At 36.6% G+C, this 15,445-nt stretch overlaps 1 protein-coding gene and 2 long non-coding RNA genes across 3 annotated transcripts in view; 2 read left to right on the top strand and 1 right to left on the bottom strand.

The window, feature by feature from the left end:
• Nucleotides 1-15,445, bottom strand: part of KIAA0825 (KIAA0825 ortholog) — a 387,603-nt gene that overhangs the window by 52,436 nt on the left and 319,722 nt on the right. The gene's annotated exons all lie outside the window — the stretch shown is intronic.
• On the top strand, nt 911-4,626 carry LOC131484431 (uncharacterized). The gene is made up of 2 exons (XR_009248339.1): nt 911-1,451; nt 2,610-4,626. It is a non-coding gene; the product is annotated as an uncharacterized LOC131484431 (long non-coding RNA).
• The window catches only part of LOC131483402 (uncharacterized), a 32,322-nt gene continuing 22,280 nt past the window's right edge, over nt 5,404-15,445 (top strand). Inside the window, exon 1 of the long non-coding RNA XR_009247770.1 lies at nt 5,404-8,675. This is a non-coding gene — a long non-coding RNA (uncharacterized LOC131483402). The remainder of the gene's footprint in view (nt 8,676-15,445) is intronic.

Below are 15,445 nucleotides of genomic sequence, written 5' to 3'. Positions count from 1 at the left end.
ATAAACAGTGTGATAGGCAGTGAAAGAATGATGATCTTGGTTTTTATGCAATATGCTCACTCTGTCATTTTACCTTGGAGGACAAAATAATATACAGAACCAAAAGTTACAAAAGCAACTACAGTGAGCAATTTGTTAGTATCCACTTAAAAATGTTAATAGCCCTCACTATGAAAGATCTTTGTGGTTAATCATGTAATATGATTAATTCTAAAAAATTCATGATTTTAAGAAAGTGTTTCAAATTTTGCAATTAAACTGAAGACATGTACTAGGTAAAGACATCTAGAGGGTGATCAGATGTTTAAATTTACTGTAAAAATAGGAAGTAAACTAGATCACAAAGCAAGTACTCAAAATCACATGGAAGCCTGCCCATTTAGCAAATATTTGAGTAGCCGATTTGCACAAATGTTGTAAGTGACCTATCATATTAAACACAACTCCTCATCTCCTTCCCATATATTTTATGCCAGTAAACCCAGATAACTGCCAAAGAGTCCCATCATCCTTTTTAAATAAACTTTAGAAAGTAGTATGTCAAGCTGGGAGCTTTGACAATCATGAAATGTTATCTTAATCTTCAAAATTTTAACTTCTTTCATGAACATGACAATAAAAAGTAGTTATCATTACAGCTTTGCAGTCAGAATCCCACAAACATGACAGTGTACTTAGAAAAAAAATTCAAACTAGCTGATGACAAAATATTTGGATAACTATCTGAATCTATAAATAACTAATTCATCCTAAAAGGATCTTTAGAGCAGCAACAAATTATTTTATAAAATCTAGGACACAATATGTGAGATCATTCACTTTTGTTCCTGGTGCAATGTGGGTTATGAAAATCTGATAAATTTGTACTTCTTTTTTAGTATATGTGCTGCCGAAGCGAGCACATATAAATTTGTACTTCTTTGAAAATTGCCAGCTCAGTCAAGAATTTCCCTTAAACCAAAATAGTGACTTGAGACATACACAAAAATATATTCTTTAGGTAGAATAAAGAGTTCAGATCTACATTTTGCTCTCTCAAGCCCACAAAAAGTATCTCCCAAAGATGCTGCCTTATATCTTGAATAATTCCTAAATAAAAAATTGCCGATTTACTTGGATAAGAGAGCCCTGGATTAGGTGTGAACAGGGAGTAAGAGAGCTACCTAAAAATATCACAGATCTTTGCAAACCCTCTTTCTGTTACACAGAATGTTAGCATGGCCCTTGCATTCAAACAAATGCAAAAAACTAAAGACCATTAAGTAAACTGTAAGCTCTTTTTGCAAAAAATAACTTTAGCTTTCTTTGTAATTCTTCCAAAGATTAACATGGTGCTGCTGTGAGCTTCCTACATACACTGATCAAATGGGTTTTACCTTCCCCCACCCAGGAACAAATGAAGAGGAAGAAGATCCAAAAGACAACATCAGAAAGATGTTCCAGTTTTCTGGGTATTTAATTAATATCCACTTTTCTGGATATTTAAAACTGTTCATTAATAAAACTATTTATATGCTCTCATCTATAGAGAGCAGTTAATAGTGACTAAAATCTCACTACCCAGAAATAACTTCAATATTTGGTGAATGTCTTTCTAAGCATCTATGTTCATACAAAAACATAGAAAAATTTTTAAATAGGATAATTCTATAAATGATGGCTTTAATAACAAATAACAAACAAAAAAGTGAAGTGAAAAATGGACTTCTGAGAACTGTTTCCTCACTGAATTGTTAGAATTCCTTAAAAAATCCTTTAAATTTATTTAAGAAAAAAAAATACTATGAAAGAACTAGAAGTGGCTGAAGTCCGTGCTTAAAAAGCATCTCTTGAAAGCAGAAGGAAAAGGATATGCTGACACATCAGTGGTCCTGCCTACCACTTCCCTTTTTCTCCACTCTTCAGTAGTTTATGTATGTGTATGGGCACACTTATGTATGTTTTTACACTTTCAGGATTTATAACATTCAACCACATATCTAGATTTCCATAATTGTTTAATCTTAGCAATTTTTATCAAGTGTTTTATTTGGATTCATCTTTTGCTAATAATAATTATCATGGGTGCTCCAGTCCCTAAATTCTTACCTGCTTTAGAATGTTGTCTTTATATATGAAAGATAACTTGCCTATGAATGAAATTCTTAGATCAAATTTTTTTTGCCCCTGGAAACTAACAGGCACAGCCCCACTGTTCTCTGTCATTAAGTGTTGCTTTGAAGAAGTTTAAGACACACCTGTTTTTCTCCTTTATCAGACTTAATTTCTCAGGCATCTCTAAGATGCCCAAGTAATTTTATCCTTAAATACCAGAAATTACATTAGCATATGTTTTGGTGTTGATTATTTTGTATTAAGTTTTCTCACATATAAAGGGCCTTTGGCAATATACAGATCAGATCTTTGTTTAGGAATGTTTTCTTATATATTACATCATTTTTCATTCCATTTGTTCTATTCAGAAATTTTTTGGTTGTTGAACCTCCTTTGTCCGCTATATCTATCATTTCCTTTATAATAAATTTTATAGTTTTATCCTTATTTGGTTTGTGAGATTTATCTTCCACAATTTAACTTCTCAATTCTGATCCCCATGACTTTATTTTCAGGAGTATACAGTTGAACAACACAGAGGTTAGAGGCACAAATCCCCCGCAAACAGCTGAAAATTCATATGTAACTTTTGACTCCCCGAAAACTTCATGGAAGCCTTACCAATTATATGAACAGTCAATTAATGTGTATTTTGTGTATTATATGTAACATATACTGTATTATTACAATAAAGGAAGCTAGAGAAAATGTTATTAAGAAAATTCTAAGGAAAAGAAAATACATTTATAGTATTATAAAAAAAAAAGTGGTTTGCACAGTTCAAATCCATGTTATTGAAGGGTCAACTATATATTCTAATTTTTATTGCCTTTAAGGGGGCTTCCAAGTCTATAATGATTTCTACTTTTTCCATTTTTCCCGGGTTTTCCAGCTCAGTTTTCATTTTATGTCATTGTACCACTTTTTTGAATTGTCCTTTGTTTTCAAGAGGTTATGTTGTCTGTAATTTCTTTGAGACTCTGGAGAATTATTTTTTTGAACACTTCCTGTGTTTCTCTGTGCCATCCTTCGTCCAATGTATACTCTTCATTTGTCTTTCCTTTTCCCTTTTTCCCCGAGTTTTACGTGTAGGTCATAGTTGGGTTTTTCATGCTGATAAGGTAAACTTTCTTAAGGACAGGCTATTTCTTTTTGTTGTTTATTTGTGCTCTGGCTTCTTCAAGCCTCTCTGAAATTAATATATAATCTGATTACCATCAAGAGTTCTTCTAATACTTGCATCATGAATATCTTGAGGTCAGTGTTAACAACCTTTCATCCAATGCTTCAGTGTTTCTCACACATCAAAGGTTTCCCAAAAACTCCTACCATGGGCTGGCTGATTCTCATCTCTCTTCTTTTCTCAGTGCTTATCTATCACACTCCTTCAGGCTCCTCTGAAAGTCTAATCACTGTTCATCAAACATTTGTGGGCTAACCTTTCACTCCACTTCTGTCTCCAAGTGACATGTGATGTTTGTGAAAATAGTTTTAGGGCATTAATACACCTCTGGAATGGAGGACTAAGCAAAGGATCAAATTGACTCTATTTTATTAAACACCACGTTGCTGTTCTTTTTTGGTTAGAGAAGTGGAGAGCGTATTTTAAAGGTAGTGTCCTTCTTAGTTCTTTATTTTGACATGGTTATATGTTTTTGTATCAGGGATTATCGTGTTTCTTTTACTCTCCAATTCAGATATTGAGTCAGCAATGTTCTTTTCTCCTAATTAGGTTTTAGTTATATCTAGGGGCTCCCTAGGTGCCTGTGACCAAGAACTCTAATATAAATAAAAATGCAATATAATTTTCTGTTCTATTATAATTATCAACTGAGTTAAACCTACTGAGATGACTATTAAGCTGCAACACAAACTTTGTGAAATGTGTGGTCCCTGAAAACATTTTTTACCTCAGTCCTAAAACGACCGAAGTTGTCAGAAAGGGGTAAGCTTACATATCACCTTCTTTTTAAAAGCATACTTTCCCAGACCTTCAGGACTTTTCCAAGCCACTCTGCCCTGGCTGTAGTCTGCCCTAATTATCTTTGGCAGTGAAGGAAACTAAGAGGCATCTCCTCAGCTCCTGCTCCTCATCTAGAGTGTTGTAACTGAAGACAGAGGCAGATAAAAGGCTATTCTTCTAACTAGAACAAGTTTGGCTTGAGTTATTTTATTTTTTCAAGTATTATATTCTCAAGTATCCTGCAAACATTCTTTCCCTGTATTTCTGTGGTGCCCAAACAAACAGGAACATCATAGATAAAAGGGGGTTTTAAAACAATAACCACAATCATACAACATGGTAAGTAAATAATAACATATTGCATATTTGAAAGTTACTAAAAGAGTAGATCTTAAAATTCCGCATCGTGAAAAAAAAATTTGTAACTATGTATGATGACAGATGTTAACTAGACTTACTGTGTGGCGATCATTTGGCAATGTATACTAGTACTGAATCATGTTGTGCACCTTAAACTAACATGTTATATGTCAACTGTACCTCGATAATAAACAATTATAACAGGCTAAGGAGACATACTGTTTTCACGACTGACAAAACTGATAGCATTCATCCACTTTTGTGTCTCATCTTTCATGTACTTCCACAATATAGGGAGGCTCCAAGTAAAACACTTCTTTGCTTTACAATCAGGCTGAACTTATTCCTTAAATCCAAACTGTGGCTTCCATGTTTTATGCTATATTATGGTCTATGATATTAGTATTAAATCAAATCAGACATAAACAATTATAGCCATTGACAGTTAATCATCATACAAAGCTATCAAATATGTAAGTCCATATAGTTCGTGGTATTTTTTTTTAAACTAAGAATATCTAAAATATTTACAAAACAAATGGTTTTTAGTAACTCTACTGGTTTGTAATACTGTAATGTACTTTATTTTCCAGCATAATTAATACATTTTAAATATCTGTTTCAGCTCAAGACTTAAAATATTAACAAATATTCTTTCAGGGAAAATATCATTAAAGCAAGCTTAGAAACTCTAAATCAGAGTAACATTTTACAGACAAACTGCAGTTAAGTAAAACAAACAAATAGGGGCGCCTGGGTGGCGCAGTCGGTTAAGCGTCCGACTTCAGCCAGGTCACGATCTCGCGGTCTGTGAGTTCGAGCCCCGCGTCAGGCTCTGGGCTGATGGCTCGGAGCCTGGAGCCTGTTTCCGATTCTGTGTCTCCCTCTCTCTCTGCCCCTCCCCCGTTCATGCTCTGTCTCTCTCTGTCCCAAAAATAAATAAAAAAAAAAAAAAAAAAAAAAAACGTTGGAAAAAAAAACAAACAAATAAACAAAATAACAGGCCTCATGTAATTTTGCTTACAGGGAAACCCATTCCAAGATTCTAATGAGCATTCCAAGCACACAGTAAGAGAGAACCCTTATCTTTGTGAATGACTTCAAAGTATAAAGCTTGGGTTTGAATTAACTAACATCTATTATTCAACAGTTCAGTTCGACATTTACTATACATATAGCACAAGGCACTGAGTTAGGTGGTATGAGGTATAAACAGACATAGAAGTCAGGCCCTAAGGAGTGAACAAGCCAGTAACTAGGAGATAAAGCATGCGTACAGGTCACTGCAATAGCAGACAGAAAGTGGTGATGCTATGAAAGGTAAAAACGAAAGGCTGGGTTAGCAGAGAAGCCGGAAGATTCACTTTTAGCTGGGAGTTAATGGAGAAGGCTTTGTGTAGGAGGGAGCATTTGAGTTGAACCTCAGAGGATAGGAAAGATGGGGCAGGGACCTAGGAAGGGCACAGCATGATCAAAGTCTTGCAAATGTGAAAGGAGTAGAGAGGTTTTGAACAAATGGAGCATAGCTTGTCCATGGGAAGACGTGTTAAGGTTGGAAAGAAGCTAATGTTTACACCTGAAAATGGATTGGGGTTTATTCACATAAGAAAAAGTGGTTTTCCATGTTCCCTGTGCATTCAGAATCCCTCTGGGGATCCAGTTAAAATTCTAGTTCCAAGGCCCATCCCAGATACTGGTCTGTGCATGTGCATTTTCAGTGAGCACTCTAGATCACTCTGATCTGTGGTCCTTAGAACCACACTTTGCGAAATACCTGTGTGGGACCTGGAAAGCAGTTCTTCTGAATTTAGAATATATTTTTAGGTAATAGAAACTTTTCATGTTTTTTGAACAGGGAAAATTTGGTTACAGAAACTCTGGTTGTTTCGATTTGTTTATGGCACTAAAAATTTTTTTTCTATTATGAAAGCAGATAATGAGCACTTAAAAGAATATTGATAAAATGTAATCTCTCTCTCTCTCTCTCTCTTTCTCTCTCTCACACACACACACACACACACACACACACACACACAAACAGCCTACACCTCCAGATGTAAGAAATTTCTCTTCTACCAAAAAGAGTGTTCAGAAAATAAGCTGTGCAAGCCCAAGAATTCTGCAGAGTTTGAAGTGTCTGTATTCAGAAGCAGCGTGAAACATCAAATGCTCTGCACATCAGTAGGTTTGGGTAGAAGAGAAATTTAAATAAGGGATGAACTACGCTGTGAAGCAGTAAGAAGGACTTCTATGTAATCTGACCTGTCAGTGTTAAGTTGAAAAGGGGTGTGCTCATGCTTACATAAATCTTCATGCTGCTTTTACTAATTAACATGTGTAAAAATCATAGGAAAATTTTCCACAGGAGAAGGTGATGCCTCTCCTTACCCCTTTATAATTCATTTTTCTTCTAAGCTTTTTTAATGGTGGCTGGAATCCTGCAGTAGGAATCACATTCTTGATTTTTTGACAGCATTGCCACATTTTCATCCTTTTGGTGTTTCTTAATTTCCGACTCTGCATTTTGACAGCTCAACCCTGTTGATTAATGCCTTGTAGGAACCCCTATATGGCCTGCCTGTTAGCGATCTAATTTTGTGCTGGAATGCCTGGGCTGGTATGTTGAACCGATTCACCACCCAGGTGGCTACATTTGGACTAAATGAGCTGTGAAGGGTTTCATCTTTGCCCATCACAGTCTTCCTTAGCTGAGCCCCACAGTATGCAGCCACCGCTTCGACATGATTTGTCACAACCCATCAATAGAAAATAAATTATTGCCATTCTCACTTGTCAATGGGCTTGTCTTCACTTCGGCTGGCCTAATGATTGGAAGCTCAAAGGGAACATTTCCCATCTTTGTGGAGCATGATTATGACCGAATGCACTGCTCCCCTATGCATCTTGGCCAGTAAAAACACGTAGGGAAAGCAAATTAATTGGCTGTTTTGCGCCAGTGATTAGAACATTACGCTTGAAGTCTGCAGAAACTGATATTAGGCAAGCAAGATTAGGTCGGTTCTGACTTTTATTTGCTTAGTGCAACATGATTAGCAACTGCTTCATTCAAGGTTAGTGCTCTTGCTGCTGAAGAAAATCTTCATAACATAATGATGCTGCATACCTTTAAGCTGATAAGCATGTTCCAGGCAGAAATCAAAAATCTCTTTGGGAAAGGAAGCAAATGAGGAGATGTAACAGAGAACTCATCAAATGGCTTTAGAGCCATTCTTATGTCTGGCACTTTTGAAAATTATATTCCTAGGAAACCCGCTCTGCAAGCTATATTTGCAGAATGTAGAGATGGTAATTGTGTCAGTTCACGAGACAAAGAATAAAAGTACCCAAGGAGCAACACGAAGTAGAAGGTGACACCTTTCAATGAACTAACTAAAAATGAGCTTGCTTTAAAAGAAACCGAAACTCTTCTTTTTTACAAACTACAGAAAGAGCAGGAAGAGCAAAGGATACAATGGCAGGGCATCAAGTTAGACCTCATAATTAAATTCAGAGATACAGTAGATCAAAGAGGAAACTGTATTTAAAAAATTAGGTCTAGGGTGTGGATTTGAGTTTCTCAGTTAACAGCTTTGCCTGCAGTATAATGACAAGAGGCTTTATCTAACAGAACAATAAACAAAGATGTGGTGTACAAGTAAAAGAATGCCTGACACTTTAATTATTTTAAATATGGTGTTGTTTTAGATTTGGGCCATGTCTACAAAACTAAGCAGTTTTTTACGATTGCCCTATCTTATCTACCACCACCACCTAGGAAAGAGAGAGGGAAACATACTGTGAATGAAAACCAGAATGCGAGTTCCCAACTTCCATTCTCTCTGGCCTTCTTAGTAAATCTTTTGCCATCTCATTGTTTGTTCTTTAGCCCAGAGACAGATGCCCCAGGAGTACAACTAAATCTGCAAAGGATACACACTTTAGAAATACTATTACGTGTACTTTCATGTTTGTTTAATGTAGCTCAGGTCTCACCTCTGCCACAGCACTTGACGCATGTGGTTTAAGAACACTAAAATGCTTCTGCTCAGTACCAACAGAACCGAGGGATGCAGGGAACTTTTTCCCTACATCATAAATATTTTTGTTTACCAAACCTTTAGCATTTTCTTCCTCTTTTCCTAGCATGAGTTACTGTCTTCTGATCTTTGGAGACATAAGGTTCTTGAGCTCCCAAGTCAACCTCTTTGTCTTCTGGATTAAGGTCACATGTCATCATGGAGAACTCCTCCTTTCACAGGTTAGTGGTCCTTATTGGAGGAAGTCTTGCCTGCTCAAGGCCTTCCTTCTTGACCTCTCCTGTTTCCAGCTTCTTCCAGTAAAGCACACTGCATCTTTTACTTCTCCTTTTATCTTATTCCTGTCTTGGACTATTCAAGTAAGATCTATGTCCTGTATATTTTGTCTGCTATTTGGGTTCTACTTACAACTCACTTTTACCTTCTTGTCTTTGTATTTTGCTGCCCCCCAATTTTTTAAAATGCACACACACTATCCTTTACTTGACCCCATCTGCTCAAATTTGATCCTGGTGAACATTTTTTATCTTCTTTAGCTCCTAGATCATGATATTTCCTTACAAAGCATATCCCTAACTGCATTCTGAGATGTGACTATATGTTTTATGTACACAATGATACATACACACACACACACACAAACACACATACACAAATTAAATTTGGGGTCTTTTTAGAAATTATGTACCCATACCTGAATCAACATTGGGAAATTAGATGAGAGACCACCTGGTATATTAATAAATACACAGTTGTTACTCTATATTTAACACATAGATGGTTTTTGCTACCCAATGGCTGCCTTTGTCTATGCTGTCTATGCAGTGGTTGCTGTCAATACTATGAATATTCGTGTGATTTCAACATATATTTGTAATATTTCGTATTTATTAAGATAGTAAGGATTTGTACTACACACATTTGTCGTCTGTGGAAGGTGAAAAAATAAATTTTTAAAAACAAAGTAGTTGTGTGTTTCTCAAACTTTTTCCCAATCAAAAAAAAAAAAAAAAAAAAGCAAAATGATTGAATTCTTCAAAGTAAAAATAAACAATCTTATCTCTTTAGCTCCTGTTTATATATTGTTAAAATTAGAATTATGAAAAACATGCAATGTCAAGATTAGGAAATAGGGTCTAGAAAACATCTGCATCAAGGCTTTACAATACACATATCTACCCTAAAGAGACAGCTCTCTCAAGAGAAGTGGAGGGTCTGAGATTTTACCCCGTTTTCAAGCTAACCAAATAGCCTGTCACAGTCTCATAAATGCTGACAAAAACACAAGGCCTTTAGGAAAGAGGCAAAGATGTTACTTAATCAGGGCACCAGGGGCAAATCAGCTTCAGGTTCACGTTGTTACTATAGCTCCTCAAGTTGCACAGGGCAATGCAGATTGGCCCAGGTAGATGCTGCACCCATAGAGGGTTTGTGTCTCAGCTGAGGAATCTCAAAATTAGGAAATCTACTCTTACAAGATGGCTTCTAGAAAATGCACCCACCCTTTGCCCCTAAAGGGGACATTATCTTTATTATCTTGGTGAAGAAACAAATCTGCTGTTTGTCCTGAGGGAGGCACTACCTCTGTCATCCAAAGGCTTTTTGCTATCGCCAACATACCTGAAATGCAAACATCCTTGGGAAGATAGTCCAGAACAAAAGCTGTCATCACCTGTGGAAACACCATGGAGAGCTACCACCTTAATAAAGTTTTAAATACTATTAATAATATTCATTAGAATACATCTGTGGTCTAGGTTGCTGTGTATATTATATCATTTAATTTTATCAATAGGTCTATGAAATAAGTACTATTATCCTCATCTCATAGATAAGAAAAATTGAGGCACTCTAAGTTACTTGACCAAAGAGGACATTTTTCTGCAGTACCTGCTACTCAGTATGCTGTATAGATAATAGTAATATTCTTGTGTAAAAAATAGTCAAAACCAAATTTTGATGCATGCATTTCAGAAAGGAGGCATAAAATGAAGTTCCTGATAGGCTATTGAAACAAGTCTGGATTTGACTAGTTATAGTCAATATGAATCGTGTACACTTGTATATTCTTTTGTAATTGACCATGGGGTTTCACAGGTATTATTTTTCCTTTCAAAAACTATTGTTTGGTTGTCTACTCTAGGAAAAGTATTAAGTTTGGTTGTAGTGAACAGAAATAATGTTATTGCCTTCACTGAGCTTAAAGTCTAATCACAGAGAACACTGTCAAACAAGTAATACATAATTACTTAGTGACATTGCATACTTTGACCTGGATGATCTCATTTATTTCCCCCAGAATGTGTTGCCATATATGTATACTTACTCATGACCTCCCAGAACTATAACTCTGGTTTCTGACTGTGAGTTTCATATTTTTTTTATCTGAAAGTTTTGCTAAGCATCTTGGGTGTTTCTTCCCACAAAAGGCTTTTTCTCTGGTGCTCTCTACCTCAGTGAATGACAGAACGATTTATCCAGTGACCAAATGAGACATTTGAGCATCATAATTTTGTTTTTTTCTGATAAACCATCAAGTCCTATTTTATCTACTAAATGTATTTTGAATTAATCCCCAGTGCCACTCATTTAATTTAGGACACCATGGTCTCTGGTGAGAATGACTGCAAGACTGACTTGCAAGTTGGTATTTTACTCTCTCCTATTTTGCCCACCCCCTCTAAACCCATCTCCACTTTTCAGTTAGAACTAATTCTCTACAAAGGAAATGTGGTTAAGTCATTTCCCTATTTAAAACTTTTGATTCTCCATAGTCCTTAGGATAAATTCTTTGCAGAACACACAAAAGTGCTTTATGAGGGGACCCAGACTCATCTTTTACCTTAACCAACTCTGATTTCCAGCATAGGTAACTATATTCACATGTGAATGTATAATGTTCTTTCTCATCTTGAGTGACACAGGTGCTGTTTTGTGCAATGGAATATTACTTTGCTTTTTTGCCTTCACTTGTCTGACCCTCCTTCCAGCTTTGCCTGGCCAACTCCTATCCTTTGAATTCTAAAATGTTGCTCTTATTGTGAAGTCCTTGCTGCTGTTCCTAATTTGGATTGAATTTCCTTCCTCTGTATTTCAGACAGCACCTATCCTCTGATGATGGCATACATCATATTGGACTGTAACTGCCTTTCTATTTGTTTTTATATACTACAAACCCCAGGAGGGACAGGAACTGTGTCTTCTTTACCATTCTGTACAAAGTGCTGAAGTACCGAGCACATACCACACTCTCAGTATTTTTTAGTGCATAGATGAGTATATACATAAATGAGTGAATAAGTGAACAAATGAACTAGGACTCCTGTAATTTTCTCTACAGCTCATGTGATGCATGGCAAAGAGGGGCTCTACACAGATTAGACTCTTCTCTTATTAAGTAATTGGGGACATATTTGAAAAGAAATGGAAACTAAACCATCAAATAAAACAAGATAATAAAAAGGAAACCCTTCAAAATAGGCTTTTATTCATTTAAACAAACCTTTGATATAAGAGAAGTTCATTTTTGTTTGGCCTTGTCTCACTTCCACACCCTTTCCTAATTAGCATCACTCTCCCCACCTCCAGCCTCTTCTCCTAAATCAGTAACTGAGTGTTCTTGCTGAGCTTAGCTGCCCAAAGCCATCCACTGTTGGGGCCCCAGAGCTTGCCCTGTTTGAGAAATTCGCCCAGTCCTGGCTATCTTTATCTTGCCTTAATCAAACTTCATTTCATCCTACATTCCTTTGCAAATGTAACACTGGCTGATATCCTAATGGCTCAAGGAATTATTTTTGCATTCTAGGAGTTAAAATGCCTCAATTCAATGGAAAGAGAACAGTAAATACATGAGCAACTGTGACAAGCTATTGAGCTTTAGAACACACATCAAATAATAATCTCCATTCAGACTTTCTTCCTGTGTTTGTGTGCGGGCCTAGCCTGAGTTTTGACAAAGAAAAATCATTAAAACATTGTTAATTGTATATATGAAATACAAATTTGGTTAAGAGTAGGATAATCTAAATCACAACGTTCAAAAGACATTAACTTGCTTCTCTTTTCCTATTGAGGAATTCATTAAGGAAATACGACAGGCAAACAATTTCAAAGGACAAGAGAACAGAAGTGAGAGCTTCAGAAAGATGACTTTTTAGGTTGCAGAAAGCATTGGGTGACAAATATTCAGGGAATCAGGAAGCAAGATGGAATGGCAGTGAAGGAAATGGAAAAGAAGCATCCGAATGGCAATAAGAGATAAGGGCCGAGTGGAAATTTGAATGTATTACCAAAGGAGAGCAAAAGCTAATGAAAGTAGTAAGAAAACAGACCTCATGTGCATGAGCACAAGTCTTCATCCAGCAGGTACATTTCACACAGGCGAGAGGAGAGATCAATGCAAGAAGTATACCAGGGTGCAGGAAACACCATTGATTGAGGAATGGGAGGAAGGGTTCAGAAGACAGCATAGGACAAAGATTTGACCTTAGACTTAGTGTGGGGGTTGTGAAGAATCAGATATTTTTTAAAAAATTGATGAGCTGAAATATTGACAGAGATTATAGAGATATGTTTTTGTCTGGCTCTAAATATGAGATAAAGATGGAAAGAAAGATTTATGAGTTAAAGTTCCTTCTATTTTTATTATTGCTAGTCTCATTGGCCTAAGTACTTGTTTTCTCTATTTCTCTCTTCCCATTTTCCCTGATTAATCTTTCTAAAAGCCATTTGATTATGTCAACCTAGTTATTGCTTTGTTAGTTACCTTTTATGAGCCCCTTCCTTACCTCCTATTACTTTAATGCCTTGACTCATTTCCTTCTCCAGTAAGCTTCTTGAAAAGGGTGGGCCTTACCTCGAATGCATTTTCTCCTAGTCATAGTAATCTACCTGGCCTAATCAGTGAGCTAATCAGTGAACACTTTTGGTCTTAATCTCTGGCATTTGAACTAACTAATGCTTGTTCTTTCAAGAAACTCTCTCCTCATTGCTTTCTTACTTCTTCTCTTCTGGTTGTCCTCCCTGTCTGATCAATCCCCAGGAGTTCCTCCTCCACCTATCGCTACCCCCACCCTTTCTCTGAACTCCACAAACCCTTCTTTGGCCATCTCATCACCTTCTGTCAAGTAAACCCCTAGGCATTCCTGAGGACTCTCACCTGATAAGCTCCAAAGCCATATTTGCAACTATTCATACTTCCATGAGGATAAAGTCCTGGCACCTCAGATTCAGTATCCAAACTAGCATTCATTATCTCACTGCCTCCTCTTGACCCCATAGTAGATGCACCTTCATTGTGATTTTGGTGTATTGGGGAAGACAATTCAGTTCATCCCATTGAAAAAGACTCTCCCAACTTGCTTTGTTCAGACTGGTCCAGCACCCCCAGCATATCACCTTAACATCATTCCATCAGTTTAGAATTACACATCAGCTGGGTGATTTGACCCCAGATAGGTATTGGTTCTGTCTGACTGTAGGAAACAGAGAACAAAGTAAGAATGTAATAACAACAGTGTTTAAGGAAGATCACTCTGGCATTCAACCGAAGGGATTTAGGCCTGAATCTGGAACTTCAGTCTGGGACTTGGGATGAAACGGTAGGGGTAGCAGTGGGCATAGACAAAGAGGAACATTTGTGTAAGACTGAGAGAAATGTTGCTGGGAGGCAGTTCCATTCAGCTGGAATAGAAGGTATGTTTAGTTGCTGTCATTTAGGCTTTTTTAAAAACTTGGCTTTTGACACTGGTCAGGAGGAATAAAGCAATTCATTTGCGATAACAGGAGGTAAAAGGCAGTGACTGCCTGGTGCTATAGGACCCTGGGCCGGGCCTGCCAGGCTCCCATTCATACTAGCGGACTCTGTCTGCCCTGAGCCGATTAGCATAAACACCACCAGGGCTCCATTTGGAGAGGTGAGCCATGTTTCTCCACCTCCTCTCCTCCCCTCCATAGAATAGATTCACAGGAATTTTTTCTAAGAACTTTCCTATGCCAGAGACAGCCACAAAAGAACAGGAAATAGCTTGCTGGTTTTTTTTTTTTTTTTCCTTTTTTACACATTTCTAATCCTCTACTATTGCCCTTTCTTTGGTGATATTTTAGGAGAACTGAAAAGTACAGAAACAGATTAGATTAAAATCTATATTTTAATCTTCCAGTTGCCAAATTTCCATGAATTTATGTTAATTAAATAACTCGAATCGGGCCCTCATTTACACATTTACTCCTTAATTATTGTGATTATCTTCACTTTAAAATTCTACATCATCTAGAAATGAGTCCCATAAAACAAAAAATATTATGACATATTAATGTTGACATAAGAGGAAAATATGAACATTTCAAAAGATTTTTCCCTTTTTTACCATACATACATGTAAGAGTTGAATATGAGGCAATTATTCAAGCATTTCAGAGTTCAAAATATCTCAATAACTGAAGGAAACATTTCAAACTTAACTATTTACATCTACTTTTCCATTTTATTTGGTGAGTCTAGACAATTTCAAATGGCATACGTCATTTTGTATTGTCTTAGAATGGAAATATACGTAAACAGCATAATCAGAGAACTTAGCAAGAGAATAAAGCGCTTCACTTTGACAAATGTACAGTTCTCGGCGATGTCTGGTATCACATCTTTTGCACATAGTAACCTCTTTTATAGCTGAGCAGAGCACCACAGATGAGAAATCATGAAGACAGAACTTCTGCAGTGATGCAGTTTTCACAAAACTGAGTGGTGAATGAAATCCTGTCAGGATCGTCATGCACTGAACGAGCAGCCCATTGGACAACATATTTAGTTATATACACCCATAGTGTAGATAAGCCTATATTTTAAAATGATAGTTTGACTTAAATTTACTTTCTTTAAATTTACTTCAAACATGGAGAATTAGGGTAGAGAACTATAGGGGAACACTTTTGCTTTTTATATATTCAGGTATAAGTGTTTTGTTTTAAAAAAAAAAGAAAAAAAAGGACA

The sequence above is a fragment of the Neofelis nebulosa genome, chromosome 1 (genome assembly GCF_028018385.1).
Source record: "Neofelis nebulosa isolate mNeoNeb1 chromosome 1, mNeoNeb1.pri, whole genome shotgun sequence".
In the NCBI taxonomy this organism is placed as follows: Eukaryota; Metazoa; Chordata; class Mammalia; order Carnivora; family Felidae; genus Neofelis; species Neofelis nebulosa.
The sequence above is the reverse complement of the archived record's forward strand: the minus strand, read 5'-3'. Positions and strand labels throughout refer to the sequence as shown.